Source organism: Somniosus microcephalus, chromosome 8 (assembly GCF_052327205.1).
Source record: "Somniosus microcephalus isolate GS21.2 chromosome 8, FLI_Smic_1.0, whole genome shotgun sequence".
Taxonomy (NCBI): domain Eukaryota; kingdom Metazoa; phylum Chordata; class Chondrichthyes; order Squaliformes; family Somniosidae; genus Somniosus; species Somniosus microcephalus.
In genome coordinates this window covers 130,396,146-130,408,426 of record NC_140994.1, presented here as the reverse complement: position 1 = coordinate 130,408,426, position 12,281 = coordinate 130,396,146, and the positions used below count along the sequence as shown (strand labels likewise).

Genomic DNA, 12,281 nt, shown 5'->3' with positions numbered 1-12,281 from the left:
AGGCTGAGAGCCTCCCTATCTATCTGAGCATAGTTGCGCTCAGCGGAGGTCAATGATCTGGATGCAAATGTGACTGGTCTTTCCGAGCCATTTGGCAACTTGTGTGAGAGTACTGCTCCAATACCATAAGGAGAAGCATCACAAGCTAAACGAATAGGTAGCGTTGGGTTGAAGTGAGCCAACACTTCCTCTGAGGTGATCAATGTCTTGCTTTTGTGAAAGGCCTTCTTACAGTCCTCGCTCCACTTCCATGGTACTTCTTTCTGCAAAAGAGCATTCAGCGGGTGCAGCACCGTGGATAGATTTGGCAGAAACTTATGGTAATAGTTAATCAACCCTAGGAACGATCTCAACTGGGATACATTTTCCGGAGCGGGAGCCTTCACAACAGCTTCAATCTTGTCAGGTGACTTGTGCAGCCCCTCCTGGTCAATGACATGACCACAGTACGAGATCCGTTCCTGAAAGAACTCACATTTCTGGCGATTAACTCGAAGGCCATATTCCTTCAACCTGGTGAGCACCAGTTTCAAATTTGCAAGGTGTTCCTCATCGTCATCTCCTGTAATCAGGATATCGTCCAAGTAACATTGAGTGCTTGGAATTCCCTGTAATACCTGCTCCATGGCCCTCTGCCAAATTGCCGGAGCCGAAGCCACTCCAAAAACCAGTCTATTATATCGATACAAGCCTCTGTGCGTGCTGATTGTGAGATACTGGCGCGACTCTTCCTCAACTTCCATCTGTAAGTACGCTTGCGCCAGGTCTATCTTGGTGAAGCGTTTCCCGCCAGACAATGAAGCAAAGATATCCTCAATCCGCGGAAGCGGATATTGCACCGTGCGAAGCACCGGATTAACTGTGATCTTGAAGTCTCCACAGATGCGGACCTTCCCCGGTTCCCCTGGCTTGTTACTCGATGAACGCTTCATGACGGGAACAATGGGCGTGGCCCACTCACTCCAGCCCACCTTAGACAGTACTCCTGAACGTTCCAGCCCTTCCAGCTCAGCTTCCACAGCAGGTCGTATTGCATACGGTACCGGTCTGGCTTTGAAAAATTTTGGGTTTGCATGTTCTGCAATCTTGATTTTTGCCTTAATTCCTCTCAGTGTTCCCAGTCCCTGTTGGAACACCTCTTTAGCCTCATCCAATATTCTGGACAATCGTTCAGGTTTGACATCTTTCGCTCCGGAATCTACCGTTATTGCGTTTAGGGAGTGCCAGTCCATATTTATTTTCCTGATCCACTCCCGTCCCAGAAGTGGTGGACCTCCCTCAGGTAGTACATATAAGTCCATTCCTTGGTGTTCTTTGCCCTTGCGTATCACCTTGACTTTTATTTTTCCGATGGGGTATACTTTTTGTCCTGTGTATGTCTGCAATACTATCTCCGTATCCCGTAGGGGAATATGTTTGAATAACTTTTTGTAATCTTGCTTATTCATGACCGTCAACGCCGATCCGGTGTCCAATTCCATCTTCACTTGGACTCCTGCTATCTGCAGTGTGACCCAGATAGTTTGTCGGTCAGCTTCCTTACTCACGTTGTGAATTCTCAGACTACCCAGTTCCTTGCTGTTGGAGTCTGAATCCGAATTCTGTTCATCCGAACTCTTCTCAGCCACCTTATGTACCTTTCTGCACTTTTCCTGTGGTGACTTTTTGTTGCTGGTCTTCTTTCCTGACCGGCATACTTTAGCTATGTGACCAAGCTTGCCACATTTTCTACATTCCTGGTTTTTAAACCAGCATTGGTTCTGATCGTGTGTTGTCTTCCCACAACGATAACATTTCATTGTACCCGAAGCCATTTGATCTACGCTGAGTACCGCTGCCTTCAGCTGCATTTCCGCGGTGCCTCTCGCTGCGGCTTCGTGTGATGCTGCAATAGTGACAGCCTTATCAAGTGTAAGATCATTCTCTTCAAGCAACCGCTTTTGTGTTCCTTCTTTCGACAATCCACACACGAATTTGTCTCTCAGTGCCTCTGTCAGGCTTTCCCCAAACTGACAGTATTTCGCTAGCTTGCGCAGTTCAATTAAATACTCCACGTTGCTTTCCTCTTTCAGTTGCATTCTCACATAAAATTTAAATCGTTCCGCTAACATCAGCGGTGTGGGGTTCAAATGATTCTTCAGGACAGCAACAATATTAGCGAAAGTCTGATCCGCCGGTTTAGCTGGTGATAGAAGATGCTTCAATAGCCCGTATGTCTTCGCACCCATTGAGTTTAGTAAGGTTAGTGCTTTATCTTCATCTGATATTTTATTTGCCTTACAATATATCTCTATGCGTTCTACATACGTGGCCCAATCTTCAACATCGGAATCGAAATCGTTGATGTTACCACGCTTAGGCATCCTCGCGATCTTCTTGAGAAACAAAAGAATTACTTTTTTTTTTTTTTTTTCCTTTTACAAAATGGCGGTTTCCCGCGCTTGTCTTCTTCCCCCGCCTCCGAAAATGGCGGCTTCCCGCGTTTGCCTTTCTCCCCCCGCTGGCTGTAATGGCGATTGCCGATTTGCTGCGTTCGCCCTCCCCCAGCAGTTTTCAAATCGTGCCTCCCAGCCCCTCTTGCAGTCCGGTCCTTTCCCCCCCGGCTGCGGCTGAGTTCTCCGCGGTTTTTTTTATTTTCTCCCGCGCCTTACGCTGACCCGGTCGCTGCGCCTCGCGGCCTCGGTAGCTGCCCGGCCTTTTTCACCGGTCGCGGTCGAGCTCTCTCTCGATGCTGTTGCGTCTCCCAGCCCGCTTGCAGCCCGGTCTTTCGCACCGGCTGCGTTTGCATGCACCGCGGCTTCCGTGCCTTACGCTGCCCCAGTCTCAGCGCCTCTGGCCCCGACTTCTGTCCGGCTCCTTTCCCCGGCCGTGGTCGAGTTCTCCGCCCTTATATCCTCCGTTTTTTTTAAATTTTCTCCCCTACTCACAGTCAACGTGGCCGACTTGCTGCTCGTCGCTGATCGGCTTACCCACCACCGTGATAGAAGGGATGATCACTGCCTGTTGCTGATGGAAGGCTTCGTGTCAGAATTCTTCCTTTGCTCTGCAGACCCGAGTCTTTTCTCAGCAGAATGATGAGGGCGGATGCCTCCTCTCGACGCCCCCCGTTAAACTGCCTTGGATGTATCTCTGCCGCAGGGTAAGATCGTACTCGTCGCCACTGTTAAGTCTGTGTGTTATATTGCGAATTACTACACAGACCACAAGAGTAAACTTTAACAGGTCTTTGCTAGTTGAAGGTCAGGGCGGAACTGCCCAATAAATCCTTACACAGCACTTATATACCGGTGTGGTCACCACCGGTATTACAGTATACAGCCGCCAAGATAAAGTAGTGCAACCCTTAAAATAGTTCTCTTAAAGGTGGAACGGTTACATACACTACACATACCAACGTGGTTGACTTTTAATTGCCCTCTGAACCGAGCATGCCACTCAGTTGTATCAAACTGCTTTGAAGATTACACAAGGACTGCAGCGGTTCAAGAAGATGGCCCAACACCATCTTCTCAGGTCAACTAGCTATAGGCAAAAAATGTTGGCCTTGCCAGTGACGCCCACATCTCAAGAATGAATAAAATTCTTCACATGTTGCACTTATCCTACAACCATCTCTGAGGTGTTTTGACACTTTTACTAGTTTGACGCACTGATTAGATGGTTAGTTCACTCCCCAGTTAAACCTCAGTCTGTGTTGAAATATGTTGCATTAACACAAACAATTGCAACATAACTGCTCCTTCTAAGACTGAATACAGTCTTATAGGTAAAGACACTGTCTGGTCTAATATTTGGTTTGCAGCCCAAAGAATCGAGGTTTGATTCCTACTTGTTGCTGGGGGTGGAGGGGGGAAATTAGGTGACATAATGCCTTCGACGCTGGTCTTTCTCCTCTGGGGCCTGAGTTCAAATCCAGCCCACACTGATGGGATGAACAGCTCCTCTGTCTGCTGGCTGGAAGGGTCCTGTATGAAATTGGTTGGTCAGTCTCGATCCCGTTCTGAGTGAGACTTGGGCCTACAGCATAAAACTGTCCCTCATTCAGCATCAACTGGTAATCTCACACAGGGAGGGTACAGGAAGGCTGGTGTGAAAAATGGTGGGGGTTGGGGGGGGGAAGGCCCCCTGATGCATTACAGAGCACTGTTGGGAGGTTTTGTGCCGGGGGGAGACACTTTGGTGGGGCAGAGTTGAGGGAGCTTTACTAGCATCTAGCTGTGCTGTACCTGACCTGAGGTTGCTTTGATGCTAGATACCATAAAACAGGAAAAATTCCATTCACCTGAATCAGCACAAAATATATATACTTTTTAAATTGACCCAAGGTTCCTGTACCCCACGGACCCCTGCTGTGCACATATGCTTGTGGGATGAGGACAGCATAGGGCTGGGTCCCCATGGTGGAACAGCCCACCGATACTCAGTCTCTAGAGTCACATATGGAGAATGGACACTTAAACGCGTTCTAGCGACCTGCCCGTGTGCATAAAACTGTAAACCAGCAAGATTCCTCATGGGGAAAAAAGAAAGAATTGCATTTATATAGCACCTTTCACAGCCTCAGAACTTCCCAAAGTGCTTTACCGCCAATGAAGTACTTTTTGAAGTGTAGCCACTGTTGTAATGTAGGAAATGCGGCAGCTAACTTGCGTCAGCAAGGTCCCACAAACAGCAATGAGATAATGAACAGATAATCTGTTTTAGTGATGTTGGATGCAGGATAAACATTGGCCAAGATACCAGGAGAACTCCCCTGCTCTTCTTCAAATAAGCCATGGGATCTTTTACATCCACCTGAGAGGGCAGATGGGGCCTCGGTTTAATGTCTCATCCGAAAGACAGTACTTCTGACAGTGCAGCACTCCCTCAGCACAGCCTGGATCATGGGCTCAAGTCTCTGGATTGGGATTCAAACTCATGACCTTCTGACTCAGAGGCGGGAGTGCTATCAACTAAGCCAAGTCCTTAAGCGAAGATGAGGGGGAGCAAAATTGCCAAAAACTGCCGGTCTCTACTGTTAACATTCTCCATGCTGTAAATTGATCAGTAGCATTAATCCTGGTCTAGTTTTGATCACCCAGGGGGTTAGAGTGGCGTGGAGAGTGTATATATTGTGATACCCAAGGTATCACAGTTGTGTGGGATAGGCTAGATGGACCGGAGGGCCTCTTCCTGCCTGTCAATGTTCATATGTAAATGATTTCTCGATCAGCCTTTCAGTATTTGTGCCCCTATCTGCAAGTTCTCTCACAGATCTCGCTGGTACGTCACTGACACGGGGTGGGGCGGGGGGGTGGGGGGAAGGAGGCAGTGGAGTGGTGGTGGGGGGAATAGTCATAGTCTCTCCTCTGACCCAAACCTCAATTAAACTCCCACATAAAACCATGTATATTATACAACAATAAGATTGCTTTGTGAAGACAGTAATCTAATCCCAGCGCTCAGGTGGAACATATTGGAGTTTCGCTGCCACGGTTTCTAATGTAATCACAACCTTTCAATTAGATTACTGCCTTGTAATCACTCCTAGATATTAAATATAAACAAGTGAAATCTCTCACTAATTCTTAATCTTTTCCTGTCAGTTCTTGTGCTTTCGTGGATGCATTTCCCTCCTTTCCTTTTGCCAAAGTGCTTCATGAAACTCTTCCAGTCGCCTCAATGGCTCAGTGGGTCCCGAGCCCTGCAGATCAGGAGTGGACGGTTTGCACCTGGGCAGGACCGGGACCGATGTCCTAGGGGGAGTGTTTGCTAGTACTCTGGGGGAGGGGTTAAACTAAAATGGCAGGGGGTTGGGAACCTGAGCAGGGAGACAGAGGAAAGGGAAACAAGTATAGAAGCAAAAGACAGGAAGGAGAAAAGCAAAGGTGGCAGTCAAAGAAATCAAGGGTTTAAATCAAACATGGCCACAGTAAATAATAATTCTAAAAGGTCTAAGAGTGTTAAAAAAAACAAGCCTGAAGTCTTTGTGTCTTAATGCGAGGAGCATTCATAATAAGGTGGATGAATTAACTGCGCAAATAGAGGTAAACGGATATGATATGATTGGGATTACGGAAACATGGCTCCAGGGTGACCAAGGCTGGGAACTCAACATCCAGGGGTATTCAATATTCAGGAAAGACAGGCAAAAAGGAAAAGGAGGTGGGGTAGCATTGCTGGTTAAAGAGGGGATTAACACAATTGTAAGGAAGGATATTAGCTCTAATGATGTGGAATTTGTATGGGTAGAACTGAGAAATACCAAGGGGCAGAAAATGTTAGTGGGAGTGGTATACAGATCCCCAAACAGTAATGTGGAGGTTGGGGATGGCATTAAACGGGAAATTAGAGACGCATGCAATAAGGGCACAGCAGTTATCATGGGTGACTTTAATCTATATATAGATTGGGCTAACCAAATTAGTAACAATACTGTGGAGGAGGAATTCCTGGAGTGTATACGGGATGGTTTCCTGGACCAATATGTCGAGAAACCAAGTAGAGACCAGGCTATCTTAAACTGATATTATGTAATGAGAAAGGATTAATTAGCAATCTTGTTGTGCGAGGTCCCTTGGGTCGGAGCAATCATAATATGATAGAATTCTTCATTAAGATGGAGAGTGAAGTAGTTGACTCAGAGACTAGGGTCCTGAATGTAAATAAAGGAAACTACGATGGTATGAGGCAAGAGTTGGGTAGGATTGATTGGGGAATGTTACTCAAAGGGTTGACGGTGGATAGGCAATGGCAAACATTTAAAGATCGCATGGATGAACTACAGAATTTGTTCATCCCTGTCTGGCATAAAAATAAAACAAAAAAGGTGACTCAACCGTGGCTAACAAGGGAAATTAGGGATAGAATAAGATCCAAGGAGAGGACATATAAATTGGCCAGAAAAATCAGTAAACCTGAGGATTGGGGGCAGTTTAGGATTCAGCAAAGGAGGACAAAGGGATTAAATAAGAGGGGCGAAATAGAGTATGAGAGTAAGCTTGCAGGGAACATAAAAACTGACTGTAAAAACTTTTATAGATATGTGAAGAGAAAAAGATTGGTGAAGTCAAGCGTAAGTCCCTTGCAGTCAGAATCAGGGGAATTTATAATGGGGAACAAAGAAATGGAAGACCAATTAAATACAAACTTTGGTTCTGTCTTCACAAAGGAGGACACAAATAACCTCCCAGAGATGTCGGGGAACATAGGGTCTAATGAGAGGGAGGAACTGAATGAAATCAGTATTTGTAGGAAAATGGTGTTGGGGAAATTGACGGGATTGAAGGCCGATAAATCCCCAGGGCCTGATAATCTACATCCTAGGGTACTTAAGGAAGTGGCCCTAGAAATAGTAGATGCATTGCTGGTCATCTTCCAAAATTCTACAGACTCTGGAACAGTTCCCATGGATTGGAGGGTAGCTAATGTTACCCCACTATTCAAAAAAGGTGGTAGAGAGAAAAAGGGGAATTATCGGTAGTGGGGAAAATGCTAGAGTCCATTATAAAAGATGTAATAGCAGAGCACTTGGAAAACAGTGACAGGATCGGACAAAGTCAACATGGATTTACAAAAGGTAAACTGTGCTTGACTGATCTACTGGAATTTTTTGAGGATGTAACTGGTAAAATAGATAAGGGAGAACCAGTGGATGTGGTGTATTTGGACTTTCAGAAGGCTTTCGATAAGGTCCCGCACAAGAGATTAACGTGTAAAGGTAAGGCACATGGGATTGGGGGCAAGGTACTGACTTGGATAGAGAACTGGTTGGCAGACAGGAAGCAAAGAGTTGGAATAAACGGGTCTTTTTCCGAGTGACAGGCAGTGACTAGTGGGGTATCGCAGGGATCGGTCCTAGGACCCCAGCTATTCACAATATATATTCATGATCTAGACGAGGGAACTAGATGTAATATCTCCAAGTTTGCAGACGACACAAAGCTGAGTGGGCGTGTGTGCTGTGAGGAGGATACCGAGAAACTCCAGTATGCTTTGGACAGGTTGGGTGATTGGGCAGATGCATGGCAGATGCAGTATAATGTGGATAAATGCGAGGTTATCCACTTTGGTGGCAAAAACAGGAAGGCAGATTATTATCTGAACGGCAATAGATTGGGAGAAGGGGAAGTGCAACGAGACCTGGGTGTCCTTGTGCACCAGTCGTTGAAGGTAAGCATGCAGGTGCAGCAGGCGGTTAAGAAGGCAAATGGTATGTTGGCCTTCGTAGCGAGAGGGTTGGAGTACAGGAACATGGATGTCTTGCTGCAGTTGTACAGGGCCTTGGTGAGACCACATCTTGAGTATTGTGTGCAGTTTTGGTCGCCTTATCTGAGGAAGGATGTTCTTGCCATGGAAGGAGTGCAGCGAAGATTCACCAGGCTGATACCTGGGATGGCAGGAATGACGTATGAGGAGAGATTGGTCGATTGGGCTTATACTCGCTGGAGTTTAGAAGAATGAGAGGGGATCTCATTGAAACTTATAAATTTCTAACAGGACTAGACAGACTAGATGCAGGAAGGATGTTCCCGATGGCGGGGGAGTCCAGAACCAGGGGTCACAGTCTAAAGATAAGGGGTAAGCTATTTAGGACAGAGATGAGGAGGAATTTCTTCACCCAGAGAGTGGTGAACCTGTGGAATTCTCTACCACAGAAGGCAGTTGAGGCCAATTCATTAAATAGATTCAAGAAGGAGTTAGATATATTTCTTAAGGCTAAAGGGATCAAGGGATATGGGGAGAAGGCTGGGACAGGGTACTGAGTTTGGATGATCAGCCATGATCTCATTGAATGGCGGAGCAGGCTCGAGGGGCCGAATGGCCTACTCCTGCTCCTATCTTCTATGTTTCTATGGCCCAGGCTCTACACCCCAACCACACACCCCTCCCGCTGGCCTGTATCTGGGCTCGGCCAGGGTGCAAGTTGTGGCCTCTGGGCTAGAGGGGTGGAAAATCAGCCAGGGGTTTCCGGTCTCGACTGTTGTCCAACGATCTCTTCTGAGATGTGGCAGGTGAGGGTAGAATCTGGCAGGTCTGTGATGCCCTCCGGGGTTGGATAGCCTTGTCTAGGGCTAATTGAGTGAAGCGCCAGAGGGCAGCAGATACTGTACCACAGTAAGAGACTACAGCTTCAGTAAGGGAGGAGGGAACCCGGAGAAAATCATTACAAAAAAAAACACATTAATTCTGGCAGTCCTGACAGCCTCCTCCCTCCCCTCCCCCATTATTCTTTGGCACCACTAGGGCCATGTGCACCAAGACTGAGAACCATGCTGAGCTTCAACTGAGCTGGGTGAAGGACCCCAGCTGTACAGTTAACTCCGCACAATAAACCCTCAGCTACCAATCACAATGGTGCCAATCAGGGGCTTCTGGCACGTGTCGGCTGTGCCATTCTGTGTCTCTGAGTCAGAAGGTTGTTAGCTCAAGTCCCACTCCAGAGACTTGAGCACAAATTCTAGGCCAACACTCCATTGCAATATTGAGGGTGTTGCAGTACTGTTGAATGAGATGTTAAATGGAAGCCCCGTCTGCCTTCTCATGTGGACCTAAAAGATCCAATGGCACTATTTGAAGAATATGAGAGTTCTCCCCAGTGTCCTGGTGAATATTTATCCCTCAACCAACATCACAAAAACAGATTTTCTGGTCGTTACCTCATTGCTGTTTGTGGCGGCTTGCTGTGTGCTGCAACGTATCCTTCATTACAACAGTGACTATACTTCATTGGCTGTAAAGCGCTTTGGTTTTGAAAGGTGCTATAGAAATGTAAGCCTTTCTTTATATCACAATGATTGACAGGTTCCACAATGCCTTGTTCAAGAGACACCTACATCCTAATTTGCTACTCCAGTTCAGCAATATCCCTACGTAAAATTGTTTATTTTTAAACCCCTTTTGTCACTGTTAAGATAAGGTGCCTTAAGTTTTATATAAATATCTTTACAATCGTAGTATTTGTTGGTCCCAAGCTTAGATTCCTGAGGGTTAGTTCTGCAACCCACCATCCTCTCAGGGTGCTAAGTTCACGGGGAGGGTGAGTCGGACAATCAGGGCAGCAGTGTATTTGCCTCATCTCTGACCTGCACACCCTTTAAGCACAGCTTTCCGCTGGCATCATGGATCAGGACCTAAACTGAGATCGATTTTAGTTAGGTAAGGGTATCAAGGGATACGGAAAGGTGGGTAAATGGAGTTAGGAGAAGGCGTACAACAAAAGGGGAGCTAAGTGAGGGGCTATAAAGGTGAGGGGAACTAGGAGACAGACGCTCGGAGAGGAGTGAAGCAAGGAGAAGTGGAGCTGAGAGAATTGAGGTGGATTTTGAAGCTGGGATAGGTGATATAAAGAAGAGCGGAGCAAGGAGAGGCAATGGAAAGGAAAAGGGAAGTTAGGAGAGGGGATATAAAGGAGTTGGCCTATAAAAGGGAAAGGGAGGATGGAGAGGGAATAGAAAAGAGAACTGGAATTAGTAGAGGGAATATAAAGGAGAAGGGGAGCTAGGAGAGGGGAGTTAAAGGAGAGAGGCTGTAGGAGAAAAGAGCTAGGAAAGGGGAGATAAACTTACTGTGGCACCTACCTTACTGTTAACTGCAACCTTTGATATACAAATCTCTATTCCTCCATCCAAGTCATTGACAATTTTGGTGAAAAGCTGAGGCCCCAGTATAGATCCCTGTGGAACGCCGCTTGTCACATCCCGCCATTCAGAGAACAATGCCTTTATCCCTGCTCTCCGCTTCCTACCTTCCAACTAAGAAAGGGAGCTAAGAAAGGAGACCTAAAGGAAAAGGGGAGCTAGGAGAGAGGGTATAAAGAGGAGCTAGGAGTGAAGTCATTAGAAGAGCACAGAGAGGGGCTATAGAGAGGATGAGGAGGGGGAATAAAAAGGAGGGGGTGTAGGAGAGAGGATATGAGGAGCTACGAGAGAGGCAATAAAGGATCATGAAAACTAGCAGGGGGAATAAAAGGGGGGAAATAGGAGAGAAGGTATAAGGAGAGGCGAAGATGGCGCGTTGGATCCTAAACTGGCTGAGTGGCAGGAGGCAGAGGGTGATGGTCGAAGGTTGCTTTTGTGACTGGAAGCCTGTGTCCAGTGGGGTACCTCAGGGATCGGTGCTGGGTCCCTTGTTGTTTGTGATCTACATAAATGATTTGGATGAGAATGTAAAAGGTATGATCAGTAAGTTCGCAGATGACACGAAAATTGGTGGGGTGGTAAATTGCGAGGAGGAAAGCCTCAGGCTACAGGACGATATAAACGGGTTGGTCAGATGGGCGGAAAAGTGGCAAATGGAATTTAACCCTGAAAAGTGCGAGGTGATGCATTTTGGACGGACAAATAAGGCAAGGGAATACACAATGAGTGGTAGGACCCTAGGAAGTACAGAGGGTCAGAGGGACCTTGGTGTACATGTACATAGATCCCTGAAGGCAGCGGAACAGGTAGATAAGGTGGTTAAAAAGGCATATGGGATACTTGCCTTCATTAGCCGAGGCATAGAATATAAGAGCAGGGAGGTTATGATGGAGCTGTACAAAACGCTGGTGAGGCCACAGCTGGAGTACTGTGTGCAGTTCTGGTCGCCTCACTATAGGAAGGATGTGATTGCTTTGGAGAGGGTGCAGAGAAGATTCACCAGGATGTTACCTGGGATGGAGTGCCTCAGCTATGAAGAGAGGCTGGACAGGCTGGGGTTGTTTTCCTTGGAGCAAAGAAGGCTGAGGGGGGACCTGATTGAGGTGTACAAAATGATGAGGGGCATAGATAGGGTAGATAAAGAGGAACTTTTCCCCTTAGTAGGGGGGTCAATAACAAGGGGACATAGATTCAGGGTAAGGGGCAGGAGATTTAGAGGGGATTTGAGGAGGAACTTTTTTACCCAGAGGGTGGTTGGAATGTGGAACTCAATGCCTGAAAGGGTGGTAGAGGCAGGAACCCTCACAACATTCAAGAAGCATTTGGATGAGCACTTGAAATGCCATTGCATACAAGGCTATGGACCAAATGCTGGAAAATGGGATTAGACTGGACAGGGATGGATGGGCGGCGCAGACACGATGGGCCGAAGGGCCTCTTTCTGTGCTGTAAAACTCTCTATGACTCTATGAGAAGAAATCAGGTAAAATGAACTTGCTGCAGAAGTATATGTTCTGCAATGTCGCAGAGCACTCCGGGGTGCCAGAATAAGTCAAGGCATTTACTGAAAATTACTTTGAGCGATGTTATCAGAGAAACGCTGAATGCATTCAGATTAAACTCCTCTCTCTGTCATTTTAATGGAGGCAGTAACCCATTTAA

General features: G+C 46.8%; 1 protein-coding gene across 2 annotated transcripts in view; it reads left to right on the top strand.

The window, feature by feature from the left end:
- LOC147113792 (dedicator of cytokinesis protein 2-like) overlaps positions 1-12,281 on the top strand; it is an 80,211-nt gene that overhangs the window by 55,786 nt on the left and 12,144 nt on the right. The window lies entirely within an intron of this gene.